General features: G+C 59.2%; 2 long non-coding RNA genes across 5 annotated transcripts; both read right to left on the bottom strand.

The window, feature by feature from the left end:
- Nucleotides 1–446: 446 nt before the first annotated feature.
- On the bottom strand, nucleotides 447–4,420 carry LOC123632380. 2 transcript variants are annotated; one of them, XR_006733358.1, is made up of 3 exons: nucleotides 3,182–4,397; nucleotides 2,575–2,717; nucleotides 447–1,964 (listed from the first exon to the last, which is right to left on the bottom strand). It is a non-coding gene; the product is annotated as an uncharacterized LOC123632380 (long non-coding RNA). The 2 variants fall into 2 exon arrangements; XR_006733359.1 differs by lacking the exon at nucleotides 447–1,964 and having other exon boundaries at nucleotides 2,328–2,717; nucleotides 3,182–3,289; nucleotides 4,348–4,420.
- LOC123632379 lies at nucleotides 4,416–18,757 on the bottom strand. Of its 3 annotated transcripts, XR_006733357.1 has the most exons (9): nucleotides 18,568–18,757; nucleotides 12,162–12,270; nucleotides 7,999–10,034; nucleotides 7,708–7,908; nucleotides 6,895–7,023; nucleotides 6,625–6,797; nucleotides 6,263–6,445; nucleotides 4,762–6,152; nucleotides 4,416–4,573 (listed from the first exon to the last, which is right to left on the bottom strand). It is a non-coding gene; the product is annotated as an uncharacterized LOC123632379 (long non-coding RNA). The 3 variants fall into 3 exon arrangements; XR_006733355.1 differs by having other exon boundaries at nucleotides 7,708–10,034; XR_006733356.1 differs by lacking the exon at nucleotides 6,895–7,023 and having other exon boundaries at nucleotides 7,708–10,034.
- Nucleotides 18,758–18,833: the final 76 nt, after the last annotated feature.

The raw sequence follows: 18,833 nt of genomic DNA, 5'->3' as shown, positions 1-18,833 counted from the left end.
CCACTGTCACTCCTGCATTCCAGATGGCCTCAGCTCCTGGGCTCTGGGAACACTGGCTCCTCCCTTGGTGGGGTACTGGCTTTCTGCTGATGCTAATCACGAAACCATTTCCCTCTGTTTGAAATACCTGGTATGGCCGGGCGTGGTGGCTCACGCCTGTAACCCTAGCACTGTGGGAGGCCGATGCAGGAGGATCGCTCGAGCTCAGGAGTTCAAGACCAGCCTGAGCACGAGCAAGACCCCGTCTCTACCAAAAATAGTAAAAATTAGCCAGCTGTGGCGGTGCACACTTGTAGTCCCAGCTACTTGGGAGGCTGAGACAAGAGGATCCCTTGAGCCCAGGAGTTTGAGGTTGCTGTGAGCTAGGCTGACGCCACGGCACTTTAGCCTGGGTGACAAAGTGTGACTCTGTCTCAAAATAAGTAAATAAATAAAAATTTAAAAATTAAAAAAAAAAAAAAAAAAAGAAATACGTGGTATGGTTTCTGTTTTCCTGACTGGACCGTGACTAATATGTGGCAGAGATTTGAACTCAGATCATCCGACTCCTCAGACTGCAGGTTTAACCATCATGCAACATGGCCTCTTAGCTGAGCCTTCCTTGAAGTGTGTCCGCAGCGCCAGCGACTGCCCCACGTATACGCCGCTCTCGCCTCCTTTGTCTAATAGAGCTGAGTTGCAATACCATCCATCACCAGTAGGGGGGAGCCCCCGGCAGGAAGGGTTTTGACAGAATTCCGCGTTTAGACAGCTTTCCTCCTACTGAAGGAAGTAATATAATAGCTTCATTTGTTTGCCAACCAGCCGGGTAGTTAACTGTAAGAGCCTCTGGCCAGTGGAGATTCTCAATGAACAGAATTCCTGGCAAGAGTGGAGAGCTTACACATTCCTCCCTGCCTACATGACCTTGGCAGGGAGAGTAGGTGTATAATTTCCAATTAGTTTTTGCCAAAAATAGCTCCCAGAGGCCCTAGGCATGGAACGTCTGATCTAACCCAGTGTGTTCATTACGTCTAGAAATTTACGGTTGAGCCTGTGAGTTCAGCACAGTGAGCTGCTTCCCTCCTTTAGCAGACAGCCCACGAGGAGAGTGGGTCTGGAGGCAGAAAGACCCAGATCTTTCAGTTACCTGCTGTGAGGCCTTGGGCAAGTTGCTGAACCTCTCTGAGCTTTAGTTTCCTTCTCTGTAAAAGGCGGGCCTCTTTGTGTGTCTTGGGCTTCCTCCCAGCATGGCAGCCTCCACGGGTGTCAGACTTCTTGCGTGGCAGGTCAGGGCTCCAAGAGCAAGTGTTCCTAGCAGACAAGGTGGAACCGCATGGCCTTTTATGACCCAGGCTTGGACAGCACACGGCATCACTTCTGCAGTACTCTCTTGGTTGAATTCATCAAAAGTCCACTCAAACTCACAGGGAGGAGATATTCACAGTGCCGAACACGTTTTGGCTGTGTTTTCAAAGCGCCACCCGCCTTGACTTAGCCATTCCACTCCTGAGTAATACTCTGCCCGATATGGGAAACAAGCCCACGCAAAGACAGTCATTGCAGCTGGGATTGTGGTAGCAATTGATCAGGAGTGACCCGTGGGTCTATCGATAGAGATCTGGGTAAAAAAAATCATGGTGCCCCTGCGCAGTGGAAAACTGTGCAGTTAAAAAAAATAAGGCCATTCTATGTATATTGATATAGAACCAGTCTGGAGACTGTGATGCAGAGAAATAAGCGAGGTGTAGGACAGTCAGCGTGGAAAACAGCCTCCAAGATGACATGCCATTGTCACCTCCTCGTGCTCGTGCCCCGCTGTGGTCCTCTCCCACGTCAATGGCGGCTGACCCACGCGATGAGGAGATGGTGGAAGTGCATCTTCTGAGGCTACATCATTAATGACACTGCGGCTCCCCTCTGCTGGTTCGTGGATCGCTTGCCCTGACAGAAGCCAGCCGCCACGTTGGGACATTCCAGCAGCCCTGTGGAGACATCCATGTGCCAAGGAACTGAGGCCTCCTGCCACGAGCCACGTGAACGAGCCACCCAAGTCGAGCCTTACAATGGCGGCAGCCCTGGCCGACCACTTGACCACCACCCAGGCGAGTTGCTCCCAAACTCCTGGCCCTCAGAAACCGTGATAGGGATGTTTCCAGCCGTTAGGTTTGGGGATAACTCGTTACGCAGCGATAGGTAACTAACACAGTATGTTTGAGTAAACGCACTAACTATCTCTGGAAGGAAACGTAAGGAACTGGTATCAGGGATGGGACTGATGGCTAAGGGACAAGATAGACAGAGAGAGTGAGAGACTTTTTTTCTCTGTTGCATTTTGAACCATCCTTTTAAAACGATGAACTTAATGTCAAATAAATAAGTAAAAAGTGCTTGCTGCAGTGGAGGCAGCCCTCACTAAGGAGCAGCAGGATCATTCATTCTACAAATGCTCCTCAAGCCGCCAGGAGCTCCTGTGAGCGTGTGTGTGTGTGGGGGTCCACACAGGGGTCTATGAAGACCAGGAAAGGCCAGGGGCTGAGAGTCACATAGAGCCCCACCGTGTACTAGCTGTGCACTTGGGGCAAGTCGCTTAACCTCTCTGGGCTTCGGTCTCCTCATCTGAAAACCAGGGCTCCTCCACACAGCGATGTGGGCCAAGTGTTCAGCGGCAGGCCAGGCATGGGGCAGACGCTGTATGGATTTGGCTGTCAGTACTAATAAGGGCCAAAGAACCTGTCCTGGCCAAGGAGAAGGGAGACACACACTGAGCGCCTTTTCACCACCCCTGGAGGCTGGGAGAGGGGGTTATGAAGGCTGGAAGGGGGCACCAAAGAGAGAGACTCGCCCCCCCAGGATCACCTGCCCACCCAGGACCCCAGCGCCACCCTGCCCCGTGCAGGACACAGGGGCCCGCGCCTGCTGCTGCCGCCTGTCCTCCACGCAGGCCTGGTGGACAAGTACAGAGCAGGGGTGGCTCTCGCTCCAGGAAGAAGAGGCACGCCCTCTCCCAGGGTCCCGGGCGTGCCGAGTGCCACACACCCCTGTGCTCCAGCCCTGCCCCGGGACCCCCTGCTAGGAAGAGGGCAGGGCAGGGGCCCACCAACCGCGAGGCTTCACCTGGAGGAGTGCGAGGTCAGGGGTGCAGGGCGGGGCTGAGCAGACCCCTGAGGTCAGGGGTGCCCGGGGCACTTGGCTTTCTCACCGTGCTGTGCCAGGAAGACTGGATGACTGGCACCCACACGCCGAGATGACTCCACAGGGTGCGGGGCAGGGCGGCGGGGAATTCCCACCTAGGAAAGCCGGCATCAGCCTGGCGGGGCAGGAGGGGGTCAGGGAGCCAGGCTGAGGCTCGCTGTTGCTGAGCGACCCCGGCAAGCCGCTTCTCTTTCCGAGCCCGGCCCTCCCCATGTGTCGCATGAGGCGTGTCCTCTGGGCCCTGAAGGGTTTACAAGCTGCTGGGGTCGAGGCAGAGATGGGAGGAGGGGTCACCAGGCCAGAGGATGCCTGGAGATGCTCCCCTCTGGGGCAAGTCCCCGGAGGGGGCACCTCCTGCCCTGGCCAGGGAGGGGGTGCTTTGCTTGTGACTCACACTTTCTGGGACCAGCCTTGTCCCCTGGGAGGCACTTGCCAGGAAGGCCCTGATCTGGCCCCTCTGCCCCGTGCAGATGTCTCCCTCCGCCGCAGCTGCACCCAGCCAAGGCCAGCCCCGCCGTGCAGCTAGGGGGGGACCGGCGCTGGGCCGGGGGCCTTTTGTCTGGATGGAGAACTGCATGTGTGCTCAGCCCAGTCGCTGCCCAGGTGCACTTTTGGCAACATGAAACCAGGATAACAACCTGTCCCCAAGGAAACTGTCCCCCTCACACCCCCAGCGAGGGCTCCCTGTCCAGTACACCCCAGACCGGCCACCCTTGCGCAAGCCAAAACCTTGTGCAAGGACTTGGCCTTCCGTCTCCTCCCGTCTTAGCCCCAAATCTGAAGTCACTGTCCTTAGTGAGGGTTCCCCAGAGGGTGACCCTAGACGAGGGTTCAGTGACCGTGACGTGGTGGTGGGTCATCCCTTGTGGGTCCTGATCAGGGGCAAGTGAGCTGGAGGGTCACGGCCCCCACCCCCTCTGTGACTATTTAAGGGAGCCCCCAGGGTGGGGCAGGGATTCCCCAGGGCTCGCAATCAGCGGGCCCCAGCAGCGATGGGTGGGGCAATGGCAGAGGTGCGGTGCCGCTGGCGGCAGGGAAAGCTCCCTGGGAGGAGGAGGTAGAGGGATGGGATGGACAGAGCTGCTACAGCTGCCAGATGCTCTCGGTTTGACCTCTGATTGTTTCTGGAAAACGTTTGCTTCCCTCCCTGCCCGCAGCTGCCTCAGCTCTCACCGGACATCCAGCAGCCTCCCAGCTGCACTCGCGATGGCCCCACAAGCTGCTGTCCACGCAGAGCAGCAGCAGCAGCAGCAGCAGCGGGGACTTCCCAAGTGCCAATCTGAGCCAGTCACCCCCGGCCCTCAGTGGCTGCAAAGTCAGCTGCCTCCAGGTGCAGGGGGGTGACATGAATGAACGGGTCGAGGGTGGCCGGCGTAAGCCCACAGTCCTCCCCAGATGCCTGTTTGATGGAGACAGGGGTTGGGAAATGCGTCTCACGTCTAAGAGGACGACAGCGTAAGTGTGACGATGGATCTGTGCAGTGGAGCTCCCGGGGAGGGGACAGGCCGGGCCCCAAAGGGGCAGCCCCTGTGCTCCTCCTCCAGCGAGCCCTGCCCAGCGTTGGGACCCACCTGGGTCTCCCCTTACCCGTGTCCTGCAGGGCTTGGTTCTGGTTGTCAACGTGAAATTGCTTCCTCCGTTGCTGGTCCGTCTCCCGGCAGGCTGGGTGCCTGGCGCGGCCGCTTTGGGCAGCGAGAGAGGAAGGGACGTCAGGGGGCGCCTGGAGGAGCCACCTCCTGAAGGCTGTACGTGTTCCCCGCTTTACAGAGAAGGAAACGCGGCCCGGTGAGGTTAAGAAGCTGACACACAGAGAGCCCATTGGGGTCCCAGGGCCCCACTTAGCTTTTAAACTGTATGATTTGGGGAAGCAAACAAACAAAAATCAAGTGTCTTATGCGACTCTGTGTTCCAAGTTTTCATCCCTAGAATGGCCCCAGGATGACTCCAGGATATTCTTCCAAGGGACGGGACTCTGGGGACTCCCAGGGACGAGGCCAGTGCTGTTTGGGGTGAAGAGGGTGAGCCCTGGAGTTGGCATCCACCCCCTGCTCCCTCTGGACAGCTCCCTGCTGAGGGGACTCTGGGTTGGCAGGGGCGGCCATGTGCTCTGTGTCCTGTCCCCTCATTTTCCCAGCCTGACTCCCCTTCGTGTGTTCCCAGACCCCAACACCCCCGCCAAGTCCCTCTTTCTGGACAGAGGTGGCCCTAAGGCTGTGCCCTTCCTCAAGAACCCGTGGCCAAGGGGCCTGGGCAGTGGTGGCATGCAGTGACCTTTTTCCCGTTCTTAAATAGCTGCAGGTCTGTGTCAACTTGGCCGGGAGGCGCGAGCGCAAACTAAGCCCTGGCGCAGAGACTGGAGAAGCAATCGGAGCTGTCCAAGGGTGAGACACCCGAGACCCTCATCCAGGCAGCCAGGCAGGTCCAACCCCACTTTCCTGTGGTCATGTCAGGCCACCCAAACCTTCAATGGCTCCCCGTGGCTGGCCAGCCACACCGAATCCCAGCTCTGCCGCGGCCCCCTGCCACAGCCTCCAGGACCACCTGCTGGGACGACTGCAGGAGTGGCTCGGCTGGTCTCTGGCTCTCCCAGCCTTGCCCCACCTGGTCTGGCTTCCCAGCACCAGACTGAGCTTCCTGAAATGCAAATCAGATCAAGTCCCACCTCCAGTCAAAATATGTCACTGGGTCCCCACTGCCTGCAGGGTGGCAGCCAAGCTTGCTCCTGGCCTGGCATTCGGGATCTGCTGTCTTGGGTCTGCTCCCTGCCAGCAGCTCCACCCTGAGCCCCACACTCGGACCCCGGTCAGCAGTCACCCCAACATTCCCTGGGCCGTCCCCGGAGCCTGGCCTTGACCTGGTCAGCTGCTTCCTGCACCCACGGGCACGTCCTGGCCTTCTTTCCAGATGGATTCCAGTGGTATCCCCAAGAGGAGACTCCAGGGTTCTTAGTGACAAATGATAGAATCCAACTGTGCTCACTTAAACAGAAGAAGAACATAGTAAACAGATATCTGGGTGCTCGCAGAACCCCCAGGAAGGCAGGAGGCCCACGTGAAACAGAAAGCAGGAAGGGGAGGCCAGATCTCACCCCATTCCCACCACAGAGCCAGCCTGGGATGTTTTGCTTCTTCGCATCTGCCCTGGAGCTCCATGTGGCTTGGGCTCCCGCCAGAAGTTCTCTGTCCTCTTCTGTGGGCGGGACCCGCTGCCTGTTCAAACTCCAGAGCAGGAGCTTCTGATTGGCTGAGCCCAGTCACATGTCACATCCTAGCTGCAAGGGAGGTGGGAAAGGGGTGTGGGCTGTCTGGGCTCCTCCCACGGGAGGTGGGCTGTGCCTTGCCCCTAGTCCCACGTGGGGGGACTTTCCTAAAGGTGGGAAGGCGGTTCGGACAGTGGGGGGCTCACAGATGACCAAAGTTCTGTGCCTCCCCAGTCCCTAGCACCACCCACCTCTGGCACAGTCGAATGTCTGGTCACTCAGTCCTTGATATGTCCCTCTGCCTGGTCCCATGGCCAGTCCTTCGTCAACCCTGTAGGCTGAATGTCCTACAGTGTCCGGTGCCTGTATGCATGTCCACATCTCCCCTCCTCCTCCACGCCAGCTCCTCATGGAGCGCCCAGTCCTGTGGAGGAGAGAGGCACTGAAGGGACGAGGACAGCCCAGGGTGGTGCACACTGTGAAGGGGACATGGAGGGGGCTGGGGAAGCCAAAGGAGGCACCTGGTCCAGCTGGGGGCATCCAGGAAGGCTTCCTGGGGGTGGCGATGCTGAGTCTTGAGGGACGGTAGGAGTTATAGAAACAGGGTGCAGGAAACAGCATCCCAGGCTGAGGCCGTAGCTTGAGCAAAGCTGCAGGGGTGGTGGGGGGTCCTGGCCTCACCAGGGGTAGCAGGTAAGGCCACACAGGGTGGAAGGGGCCTGGCTTTGCACAAGGGCCGGGTGCCAGGGCAGTGGTGTGACAGGGTCAGATGCAAGCTTGAGAATGCCCCGGACAGCCTGAAGAGGGTTTGGAAGGATCCATCAGCTTCCAGCGGCAAGCAGAAGTTTCCCACTGCTGCTGGGGCACGTCCGGGCAGGAAGGAGAGAGGAGAGACCCGGGCAAGTCCCTGGCCCGGTCTGGTGTCCTCAGTTTCCTTATTTGTAAATAGAGGGGTGTAGGGATCTCTAGGACAAGATCTGAGACCAGCAAGGCCACCCACTTCCTGTTCCTGTTGGACCCATGCCCAGGATGTACCGGGACCGAGACAGAGGTGGGGACAGCCACGGCCCAGCTCTCCCAGGCGGCAGGTCCAGGAGGGATGGACACCGAAGGGTGGCCCAGCCCAGGCTGAAGAGGGCTTTCCCGGCAGCTCCCAGCGGGCTCGCAGGCTCCGCGTGCAGAGTGCGCCAGGGAAGAACGGGATCTTCGTCATTTGCAACAGTGCTCCCGTGTCAGCCCCGCTGGGAGTCACTGCCTCATTCCGGGAAGGCTGCCCCAGGAAAGGCCCTGGCTTCCCCCATTTGCGTGGCCCAGTACCAGGAAGCAAGACTCACGTTATCTCACCGGCACGGGCTGGGCCTGGCCAGGCCAGTTCAGGGCTCCGCTTGGATGTCCCAGCCTGGGCTGCCTCCCGGACAGCTGGCAGAAGCCCCAGCTGGCTGTCATCCGGTGGTGGCTGGACAGGTGGCCGGATACCCCCAAGGCTGTCACCAGGCCCACCTGGATGTCAGACGTGGAGACTCCGAGCTGCCCAGCTGCACCCCCGGGGGAGGAAGGGGGGCTGTCAGCAGTGACAGCTGGGCGCTCCACTGGGGGCAAAGTGCACCGCGTTATTGCTGAGTTACCCCGGTTCCCAGAAGTGACGGGTAGACTTTCCGCCTGCAAGGAGTGTGCCTATCTGCTACCTGGTCCTCTTCCAGCTTCCTGCAGCTCCTTTCCAGAAAGCTGGGCTTTCAGCAGGAAGCCTACTTCTCGGATGTCCCTCCCACTCCAGGTGCTGGGTGGGACGCCACGCTCCACGTGCTGAGCTGGGCTCAGAAACCAGGAGTCCAGGGGGCACCCAGCTTCGCCCCGTCGGAGCCAGGTGCCCTGGGAGCCCTGCACCCCCCGGGCCTCAGTCGTCCCACCTGCACGATGAGGGCACTTGTCCCCACCTCTCGGGGTTGGCAGGAGAAACTAGGAGGGGAGGAGCCGTAGAAATACCAGGGACAGTTGCCTTAGGTTGCGATGCTTCCGGATGCTCTATGGCAGCTGTTGAAAGGGAGGCCGGATTTTAACACCACATGAGGTCAGCTTGGTGGCAGAAGGTTCGTGCCCCCGAGACACCCGCAGACACAGCCCGACCGGCTTTGGGTGCTACCTCTGCCGCTTGCTGGCGTGAGACTAGGGTGGGCTCCTTAGCCTCCCACGTTCCCAGAATGGGAGTAAGGAGCAGCACCCACCCCTCAGGGTGAGGACCAACGGGATCACAGGTGGAAAGAGCCCAGTAGGAGGAAAGGTGTACGGGAGGTGACCGTGAGCTTAACCGCAAGCTTAGCTCCATGGCAGCTCCCGTGGGAGGGGCCCGGGGTTACAGAATAAGCCCCACGTGGCTGTAAAATAACCCCCTCAGAGAGGTCAGAGGAGGGGAGGAGGCCAGAAGCACTAAGCCCCAAAGAGGGATGCAGAGAAGGGCTGAGGAAAGTATAGGCCTGGCCCGGACATCTGGAAGGCTTCCTGGAGGAGGGAGTGTCTGAGCTGGTATCAGGGACAGATAGATTTGGCAACAGTATGGCAAGGGACGCATCCAGGGCACGGCAGTCAGCTGGGGCAAAGCAGGGCGAGCAAACGTTTCTCTGCAGCAGGGGAGGGATGTGCCACGCCCTCGACATGGCATCCACTGCCTCCCCCAGGACCCGAGCAGGAGGGCGAGAAAGCCCCACCCTCCCCTCCAACGGCTCAAAATCCCCAGCACCGAATTCCCCGGTGGGGATGGCCGGGCGGCAGCCCTGAGGCCGTGTGCCTGCCCCACCGCCCTGCCTCGGGCCCAGACCCGGCCCCTCCTGTGGGAGCCCCCGGGGTCCTCCAGGCCGTCCCCCTGCTGCTCAGCCGCTCTGAGCCTCCCGTGCTGCCAGATTCCAGCAATGAGACTGTTAGAGCGAGCGACACATGGGATTGTCATTTCTGCAGGTCAAGTTCGGGCAGATGACCAGCCGATCCCGGGGTTCCAGCAGACGGCCGCCGGCGGTAGAGAGACGAGGACAAATGAAGACATGAGTGAGCAGCCCCTGGCCCAGCGAGCGTTTCGTGGTCGTGACTGTTATTCACTGTGGGGGGCAGAGCCGCCCCCACCCCACCCCAGGGATCGCCAAGCCTGGCAGCCGTGGGCAAGGGGCCCTTTGAAGCCAGACAGGAGCCAGGGGACCCTGCCCCGGCCCTGTCCCCGGCCCGCCAGGATGGACGCTCCTCGCTGAGTGTTTAATTCTCATTTCCCTCCGAAAAGCCCTGATTCATTGCCTGCCGGGCCCGGGGAGGAACCATGAGCGGCAGGGCCTGAAGGCCAGCCTGCAGGAAAGGTGACTCACCTGCCAGGCCCCTTGGCATGACACAGGGGCGTGATTAAGCAGGCTGTCACAGGTGCATGCCGTGTGTGGCGCGGCCAACCGTCACCCGACCTCTGGCCTTTTCCTGAGCTGGCTGCTGCTTCCCCGGGGCCGGGCCTTCATTCATCGACTCACCTCCCTCCCTTGTCCATTCACCGCGTCAGATCGATCCTCCTGGCTCGTCCGGGTGACTCACCGGTGGTCTGGCCCTTCATTTATTCCTAATGACCTCGGTGACATTCGCCAGGCCTGTCCTCTGGGCCAGCTGCCCTGCCTGGTGTGTTTTCCAGTTCAATCCTCTGAGTGCCCAGGAGGAAGAGAGATTATTAGCCCCATGATACGGAGGGGGAAACTGAGGCACGGGACATCTCAGCACCTCCGTATGGAGGCAGGATTGGAATCCAGGCCGCCGCCCTCGGGATGAGAAGATTCCCGACAGGGCCCGTGTTGAAGCTGTTCTGGGTGACGCTCCCGGGGTTCCACCGGCCGGGGACCGGGCTCACACTGAACTCTTGGCGTGAGAGTGCCGCGAGCCAGGGTGGCATAAACCCGGGTCCTGGCCCCGCCGCGCCCCTGCCCACACGCTCCCAGGCGTGGACGTCCAGTTTCTTCCGCTTCTTCCCGGCCAGTCTGGGGCGGCAGCCCCGCTGGGGGCAGAGCGAAGTCCCCTTTCGGGGGAGGGGTCAGCCCTTCAGGGTCCTGCCTTCGTGCTGGGGTCTCCGTTCCTGCCCCCTCCCTCTTGTGGCCCAAGGCCACGTCCCCTGCCCCGGGTGGGTGGAAAGTCGTGACTGAGGTTATGTCCGGTCTGAGTCCCTCCCCAGCCCACCCTCCTGCCTCAGGTGGCATTTCCGTTACTGACCCCCGCGGCTGGCTCTTCCTATCGTTTGAGCTTATCTGTGTATCTATGGATCTATAGAGACAGATCTGATATATCACCTGTATCTGTCTAGCTATATATAGATATTATACATATATATTGTTTAGTTAGTTCCTTTGTTTCTGTGTTAGCCCCCTAAAAACCTCCCCAGGGCTTCCCCCTGCCCTCAGGGTGGAATCTGGGCTCCCTGGGACAGCCCTAAGGCTCCACATGTGACTTCGCTTAATTTTCACAAGTCAGGAAGGAGGGACTGCTGTGGCCATGGTGTGGCTGGGTGGTGTGCCCAGGAGGGGCAGGAGGAGCCCTGTCCGGTGGGGGGGCGGGGGGTGGCAGGGGGAAAAGAGACCCCGGAGTCCGGGCCTCCTGCTTCGTCCACCCACAGGGGCCTGGACTCCCAGCAGCCACTGCCCGAGGCTGCACCCCCACCCCGCCCTGCCCCCCGTTCCCCTAGAAGCTGACACGTGGGGGGACCCATCTGGCCACAGGCACGTGTGCCTGGCAAGTCACCAACGGGTGTGACCCTTTTGCTAGGAACAAGCTGCCTGGAGGTTTCCTTCGCAGAAGCAGGCAAGGCCCTGCCTATCAAGGCCCAGCCCCAGGCAGGGCAAAGGACCCTGTGCCCTTGGCACTGCTGGAGCCCAAAGGCGACTCTGGTGGAGCCCTCTGCGTGCCAGGGCTGTGTGGGCCAGCGAGGACGTAGAGTCGTGGGCAGGAGCCTGGGCTGTGAGGTCTGAGGGACTGAGTCCTGGTCCCCACTCTGGCCTGAGCAGCTCTGGGACCTCAGGCAGGTCGCCTTCCCTCTCTGGCCCTCAGTTTCCCCATCTGTACAATGGGCTGATGAGATGACAGCACCCATGTGGCATGTGTTCAGGGCAGCCTCGCGGCGTGTGGGGCACATTGCTGGGGCCCCTGAGAAGTCCGGCTCTCCTCTCCTCCCGGGCGCGTGTCCCCTTGCAGGGCGGTGTGCTCTGGGCCTCGCTTTGCCAAGGGAAATGCCAGCAGAAGCCACCATCTCCTCCAGGCTGTCGCTGCAGAGCCGGTGGCTCCTCCGAGCTCTTTCCCAGCTGTGGAAGCCCCTGAGCCTGGCGCGGGGGTGGCAGCATGGCAAGAGCGTGGTGCCTCCGTCGGCCTAGGAACCTGAGTGACTCTGGCGGGTGGAGTCCCTGTCACCCATGCTGGACATGTGGCAGGTCCAGAGCTACACCTGGCTGTGCTAAGCCACTGTCACTGCAGCGTACCCTGGGCCGTCCTGACCCATATGTCTGGACACACGGGGACTTCGGATTCTTTTGCATGTCCCTCACAGAACGCGGTGCCAGGTGGGCGCGGTCTCAGGCCCACCCTCAGCCTGCGTGTGCACCACGGCCACGTCTCCCTCCAGGCCGCCCGGCAGTCCCACCAAGAAGCAGCTGCACCCCGTCCGTCCTCTCTGGGCTTCCACACCCCACGCCCACCCTCCCCGCTGGGCCGAGACAGAGCTACACTCTCCGTCCCTTCACCTCCTTGGAACGGACACTTCCTCTCACTCCCCACCTCGTATTAAAGTTACCTGCAGGTCTGATCTCCTTTCTGGACTCAACATTCCTCCAGGGTTGCTGCTTACTCGCTGTGTGACCTTGGACAAGTTAATGAACCTCTCTGTGCCTCATTTTCTTCATCTGGAAAAACATAACTGTATTGAGAGGATTAAATGAGTTAACACACTTAAAGCACTTAGTATAACAGTGCCTTGTATTTGGATTACTTATCTACTGCTGTGTGACAAATGATCCCCAAATTTAGCAGCTTAAAACAACAAAAACTCATTATTTTGCCCTGTTGCTGAGGGTTAAAGTCAGGGGGTGGCTTCTCTGGGAGGCTGTGGGCCAGCTGTTGGCAGGGGCTGCAGTCATCCAGAGGTTTGACGGGGGTGGAAGGTTGGCTTCCACGGTGGCAGCCTGACATGGCTCTTGGCCGCAGGCCTCCGTTCCTTGTCATGGGGGCCTTTCTACAGGCACCTTGAGTGTCCCCATGACGGCAAGTGACCTGAGAGACAGCACGCACAGAGGGGGCTGCAGTGCCTTTGATATCCTAACCTTGGGTGCTGCACATTGTCACCGCCACTGCTATTCATACCGGTGCGTTGCTAAGTGCCGTCCACACTAAGGGGAAGGAGAGTCAGCCTCTACCTTTGGAGAGCAGGAATGTCAAAGAATTTATTTCATTTATTTTTAATTAATTAATTAATTTTTTTTTTTTTTTGAGACAGTCTCACCGTTGCCTGGGTGAGTGTAGTGGCATCCTCATAGCTCACAGCAGCCTCCAACTCCTGGGCTCAAGCGATCCTCCTGCCTCAGCCTCCCGAGTAGCTGGGACTACATGCACGTGCCATGACGCCTGGCTAATTTTTCTATTTTTGTAGAGATTGGATCTTGCTCTTGTTCTGGCTGCTCTCGAACACCTGAGCTCAAGCAATCCTCCTGCCTCGGCCTCCCAGAGTGCCAGGATTACAAGCATGAGCCACCGCACCCGGTGGAAATGTCAAAGAATTTTAAACCCACCACAGTGCTCGATCAATGTGGGTTGTTGTTTATTACTGCTGCTCCTCTTGGTCTTTCAAAGGGGCTTGCACACAGTAGGTGCACAACGAGTGCTTGTTGAAAGTACGAGTGCGTGAACAGAAGTGTGAGTGAAAGGAGGAGAGAGAAGAGGAAGGGAAGGAGCCAGAAGGGAGGGGATAGTGATGGGGGAGGGGCAACACGTTGTGCCCTCTGTGCTTCAGGCCCTAGGTCCTGTCCATCCTTGGTCCAGGCGCTGCCTACCCACTGCCCCTCTCCTAGCCTGACTCCCGGGCTCCTGATTCTCTGAGCCTCTGCCCTCCACCTGCACCTTGACTTTGCTTTGGCATTAGACAGCCCTGATCTTGTGGCTTCTTTGCCTCATGGTCCTAACATAGCTGCCTCGGCACCGTACATCACATCCTGAGGAGAACAGGGACTGGCGAAAGATCTCTCTCCTCCAGGGTCTCTACTTTGTCAGGGAGGAAAATCTTTTCAGGAAGCTCTCCTTTCCCGCCTCCCCCATCCTCCTTCCCCTTATATCTCATTGGCCAGAATAAGGTCTCATGCCCACTGCCTGGACCAACCGCTGGCAGGAAAGCAGGATGGCTATGATTCCTGCCCTAGTGCTGGGCTCAGTGCCTGGTGTGTAGCATGGGGGCTTTGTGGACAGAGACGTGCACATGGTTGCTGGGCAACAAAGAAAATTAAAAATAGGAAAACTTTTTGAGGGTGATTACTGCCTAAAACCATGTACAAAGGACTACAAGGCGCAGCTGAGGTGCTCCCAACAACCCACAGAAGCCTCAACCTGCTGCCCCTAGGAGCTGATGCTTGAGTAGGGCTTTGAAGGATACATAGGAGTTCACCAGGCACAAGGACTAGCATATGCAAAGGCCCAGAAGCATGCAGTAGCAAACGTCGAGGCAGAGATGAGAGTCTGGCGGGTAAGATAGTGGAGAAACCTGGAGGAGTAAACAAGTCGTCACGCGATCAGACTGCCAGGCTAAGGGACTGGGTCTAGCTTGTAGGCCACCTATTCCTGGAACTCAAGTCTTTCACGTACCACCTCTGGGATTCAACCGAGCCCTGTCATGTGATTAACTTATTTTAAACCCAACACTTTATAAAAAGCTCATTTCAATCTGAAGGGACATTTCATAATACTGCCACCAGCAGAACACAGGTCTGACTGGCTATAAATAACAGGTAACCAAACAAATACAGCGAAAACAAAACAAATCAGTCAGTTACAGCTCCAGGGGTGGCAGGTTAAAGATCGGAGACTCCTGTTTGCAGAGCAGAGATTAGCAAATGTTCCGGCGGCCAATAAACACAGAGTGGCACCCGGTGGAGACTTCTTTGCCTTCACCCGAAGGACTGCAAAGGAGGGAAGAAAGAGAACGGCTTTCTGTCCTGTGACCAGGGGGCTTTGAGATCAACAAGCAACTCTCTCATTTGGGGGGACCCAGCTGGGGCGAGGAGAGCCACGGGGCGTGGTTTTGGAAGGCCCCTGGGCACTGGGTGCAGGGGGCCGTGCTCTGTGGATGACACTGTCCCCAAACCTCATAGGCTGCTCCCCTCATGAACCCTCTGTGGCTGCGATGTGGGAAGAGGACCTAGGTTCGAATCCTGCCCCTGCCGCTGGAGCAAGTCATGCCCCTTCCTGCCTCGGCTGCCCCTCTGGGAAACAGGGCTGCCCCCACCCCGGCCCAGGGAAAGGCAGAGCCCTCCGGGAGCGCACAGAGGACGTGTGAGACCCGCCGCTGCGCTGAGGAGCATCAGTGCGAGGCGCGGTTATCCCAGCCTGGGCAGGGCCTGCGTGCGGAGACTGCCCACTGGGCCCGGCCAGCGCCAGGGCCTTCCCGCTGGGCTGGGGCACGGCCCTCCTCTCCTCACAGCCCCCGCAGAGGACAGTCCAAGTCCCCTGAGTGGCCTCCCAGGCCCCCGTGTGCCCCACCATTGCTCTGACACACGTCCTGGAGCCTCTCCAGCTACAGCAGCCTCAGGATTCCTCCGGTTGTGCCCCGGGGCCTTTGCACTGCCCTGCGCCACACTCTGCCCCAGATGTCCATGACGCCCCCTCACCTGCTTCCTGCACTCTCTGCCCCAGGGTCCTTCCCTGCACTCCCACTTTAAAACTGCATCCCCTTCCTTCCCTTCACCAGCCTGCACAACCCCCCTGCCTCGCCTCTGTTTCTATTTTCTTGTGCACACGCTACCTGGCTCTCCATGGAATTTTCCTATTTTTACTTTGCTCTGTTGCCCGTCTCCCCTGCTGCGAGGTGGGCCCCGTGGCCTGGGGTTTTGTCTGATTCACTCACTGCTGACTTGCTGGTGCCTGGTACACAGTAGGTGCTCAATCATTGTTTGTTGAATAAGTGTTGAAGTCGCGGGGAAGCCAACCCTTCCCTGACTGCCCAGTGGGGCCTCTGAGGGTGGGACTGAGGGCGGGGTCCACACTCAGCTCCTGCCAATGACAGACACCACCGAGACCAGGGCAGATGGTGCCGTCTTTGCCAAGGTGTTTTGGTGGCGGCTGCCCCAAAAGGACTGATCCCGCCCAGCCGGATTGGCAGGGAGTCGGTAAGTGTGGGAGATAAGCCGGTTTGAGGCCAGGCGCTGAGACTGGGCCTGCTCCAAGCAGTTCCTGCGAATTCGCTGGGCCAGCCAAGGGTGGGGGTGGGGCACGGCGTGGGTGGCGGCTCCTGTCCTTTGCCACCACAGCCCTGCTCTCTGAGGGGCAAAGGATGCCAGGCCCAGGGCCTTGGACTGGCCGCACAGACTCCTGCTTGAGGCGCTACAGACCTTGGGCTTCGGGGCCACGTCCCATTGCTCCTGGGCTGGCGACCTGGGGTCAGGGTTCCCCATCTGTGAGACGGGCTAACAGCAGTACCAGCATGGTAGGGGTGTTGGGGGATGAACTGAGATCAGGCCCGTCAACTGCTTAGCTGAGCCTGGCTTGTGGGAGGGGCGCATGATGCAGGGGTTGTTGTTGCTATCTTAGCCTCAGCAACACTACTTAGCAGCTGTGTGACCTGGGAAAAATCACTCAGCCTCTCTGGTCTGCATTTGCTCTTCTGTAAAAGAGCATTAATACTGACCTCATAGGTTGCTGGGGAGGCTCCTCTGCATCTAGTAGAGGCTGAAAATATCACCTGTTCAGAGGAGGCTCCAGCCCAGGGCACGGCCAACCTGCAGCTGGGATGGACCAGGGGCCAGTGGAGGGAGGGGTGACTGTCCCTAGGAATGTCGAGGACAGAGAAGGGAAATCCGAGGAGGCTTCATGGAGGAGGTGAGCTTTAAGCTGGGCTGTAAATTGGGAAGGATTTAAAAACTGACAACATCCGGTGCGGGGGAGGCTGTGGTGAGATGGGCACGTGTGCATTACCGGCAATAGTGTCAATGGCCTGATATTTTCAGAGAGCAATTTGACAATTTGTATCCAGACCCTTGAAATGGTTTATGTTTCCACAGTCGGGTAATTCCCATGCTCAGGACCTTTTCTGTGGAAGTGACATAATGTGTGGACAGTCTGAGGGGGCTCATAGCCAGCCCGAGGGACACTGCCCGGCAACGGAACTCATAACGCTCTTTAGAAATGGCGTTTCCGGCAACGTGGGGCAACACCGAGCCTGGGAGCCGAGCGTCAAAAGCAGGACATGAAACTACATCCTTTGCATTATTTCAACTGCTAGAATGCAGACAGAAAAGACTGGAAAGAAATCTGCTAGGGCGTCAACAAAGGTTGTCCCCGGATGGTGAGATTACAGGAAATACCATTTTTCTATACTTTGCCAAACCACCACCAGAGCTGTGCAGCCCTTTCGCAACAGGTGGAAATAATAGAGCAAAAGGGAAAGATTAAACCCGTCAAAGGAAGAGGTGACGGGCAGGTCGGGGGACACCAGGCACAGGGATGGCTCATCTGAACGCGCACCAAGCCGCGGCCTGGCCGGAGACCAAGGGCTGTCCTTCACCTGCCCTCTCCCTCGTGCCAGTCCCACCACCCAAACCTGTCGATTTTGCCTCCTGAGTATGTCTCGGGCCACCCACTTTGGTCGTGACCTGTCCCCACTGCAACGGCCCCTCCTGACCACTCACCCGCAGCTCCAGCCACCTTCTTGCCAGGAGTGTCCGGCTGTGGCATTCCTTTGCTTCAAACCCTTCAGCGCGTGCCATTGCCCCCGGCGTGAGGCCAGGCTCCTGGTGCAGGCCCGAAGGCCCCCAGGTGCTGCTCGGGTGGGCCCCCTGGGTACAGCCCTGTCACGCCGCGTGCTCCTGCCTTTCAGCCCGTTTCCCTCCTTGTCATCATCCAGGCCACGCCCAGCCGGCCCAGGAGCCGGCACTGCCGGGGGCAGCCTGGCACAGGAATGTGCATAGAATGGGAGAGTGGGGGTCTCTACCCTCCCCTGCTGCGTGAGATGGGGGAGAGGGAACCAGGGAACACAAGTGCACGTGGCCACTTTCATCAGACCCATTTTCCAGATGAGGAAGTGGAGGCCTGAGAAGTTACTTGTGCCCCGTTTGCAAGTGGCAGAGCTAGGCAGTAACGTCTGTCTGTCTGTTGTTAGATCCTGGCCTTTGCCAGGGCAGTGACTGTCCGGATCACAGCCATGTCCCAGAATGCAGCCCAGGCTGGCACACGCGTGTTCATGGCAGTATTACTCACAAGCACCGAAAGGTGAGTGCAACCCGAACGCCCAGCAGCGGGGAATGGAGGAACAAGGGCAGGGCGGTCTCCCTACGGCGCAGCCATAGCAAGGAATGAAATTCCGATACGCGCTGCAGCACGGATGAACCCCAGAACCTCACGCTAAGCGGGAGAAGCCAGACGCGAGAGGCCACGCATCGTGCGACTCCAGTCTGTCCGGAGGAGGAGCTCACTCTGCGGCTCTCGGCCCCAGGCAGGGCAGCTGGGAGGAGGCAGGACATTCACGCCCGGGGACAGCCCTCAGCAGGTGACCAGCCCAGTCGTGCCCTGGTGACCGGCTCCCTGCCCTTCTCTCCGGCCCCCACTCCTGCTTCCCGGGGCCACCGCGCGAGTAAACCAGCCACACCCTCTCCTCCTCTCGGGCCCCGCCGTGACGGGTTCCCCAGACGAAAACCATGAGAACTGAATGTGGCAAACACAGAAACAAAAGTCCTTAGAGGTGTGACAAGTGCCAGGGAGGAAGCAGGTGGCTGCCGCGACACAGGAAAGCAGAGCCCGGTGTCAGGACAGCCTCTGGAAGGTGACAATGATGCTGCGGCCGGAGGATGAGGAGCGGCTGCAGGCGCAGAGGTGGGGGACAGGGCTCGAGGGGCAGAAAGGCAGGTGCCAAGGCCCGGGGTGGGAACGAGCCGGGGGTCTCCCAGGACAGGGCCGGGGCGTCCGTGCCGCAGCAAGGGCGGGGAGGGGCCAGGCCGGTTTCTCACCTCAGCGGCTGTGTCAGGCAGGATTCTTCAGAGACACGGAACCGACAGGAGGGAGACAGATGGATGGACAGAGGCTTATCATGGGCACTGGCCAAGAAGCCCCACGATCTGCTGTCTGCACCTTGGAAGAGCAGGAAAGCCGCAGTGTCACTTCAGTCCCCGCCTGGAGGCTGAGGACCAGGAGCTCCGGCTTCTGAGTGCAGGAGAAGACGCATGTCCCGGCTCACGCAGAGGGAACAAGTTCGGGGCCCCCCCGCCACGTCCCA

Source organism: Lemur catta, chromosome 2 (assembly GCF_020740605.2).
Source record: "Lemur catta isolate mLemCat1 chromosome 2, mLemCat1.pri, whole genome shotgun sequence".
NCBI classification, from domain to species: Eukaryota; Metazoa; Chordata; class Mammalia; order Primates; family Lemuridae; genus Lemur; species Lemur catta.
This window is presented reverse-complemented; position numbering and strand designations above follow the sequence as displayed.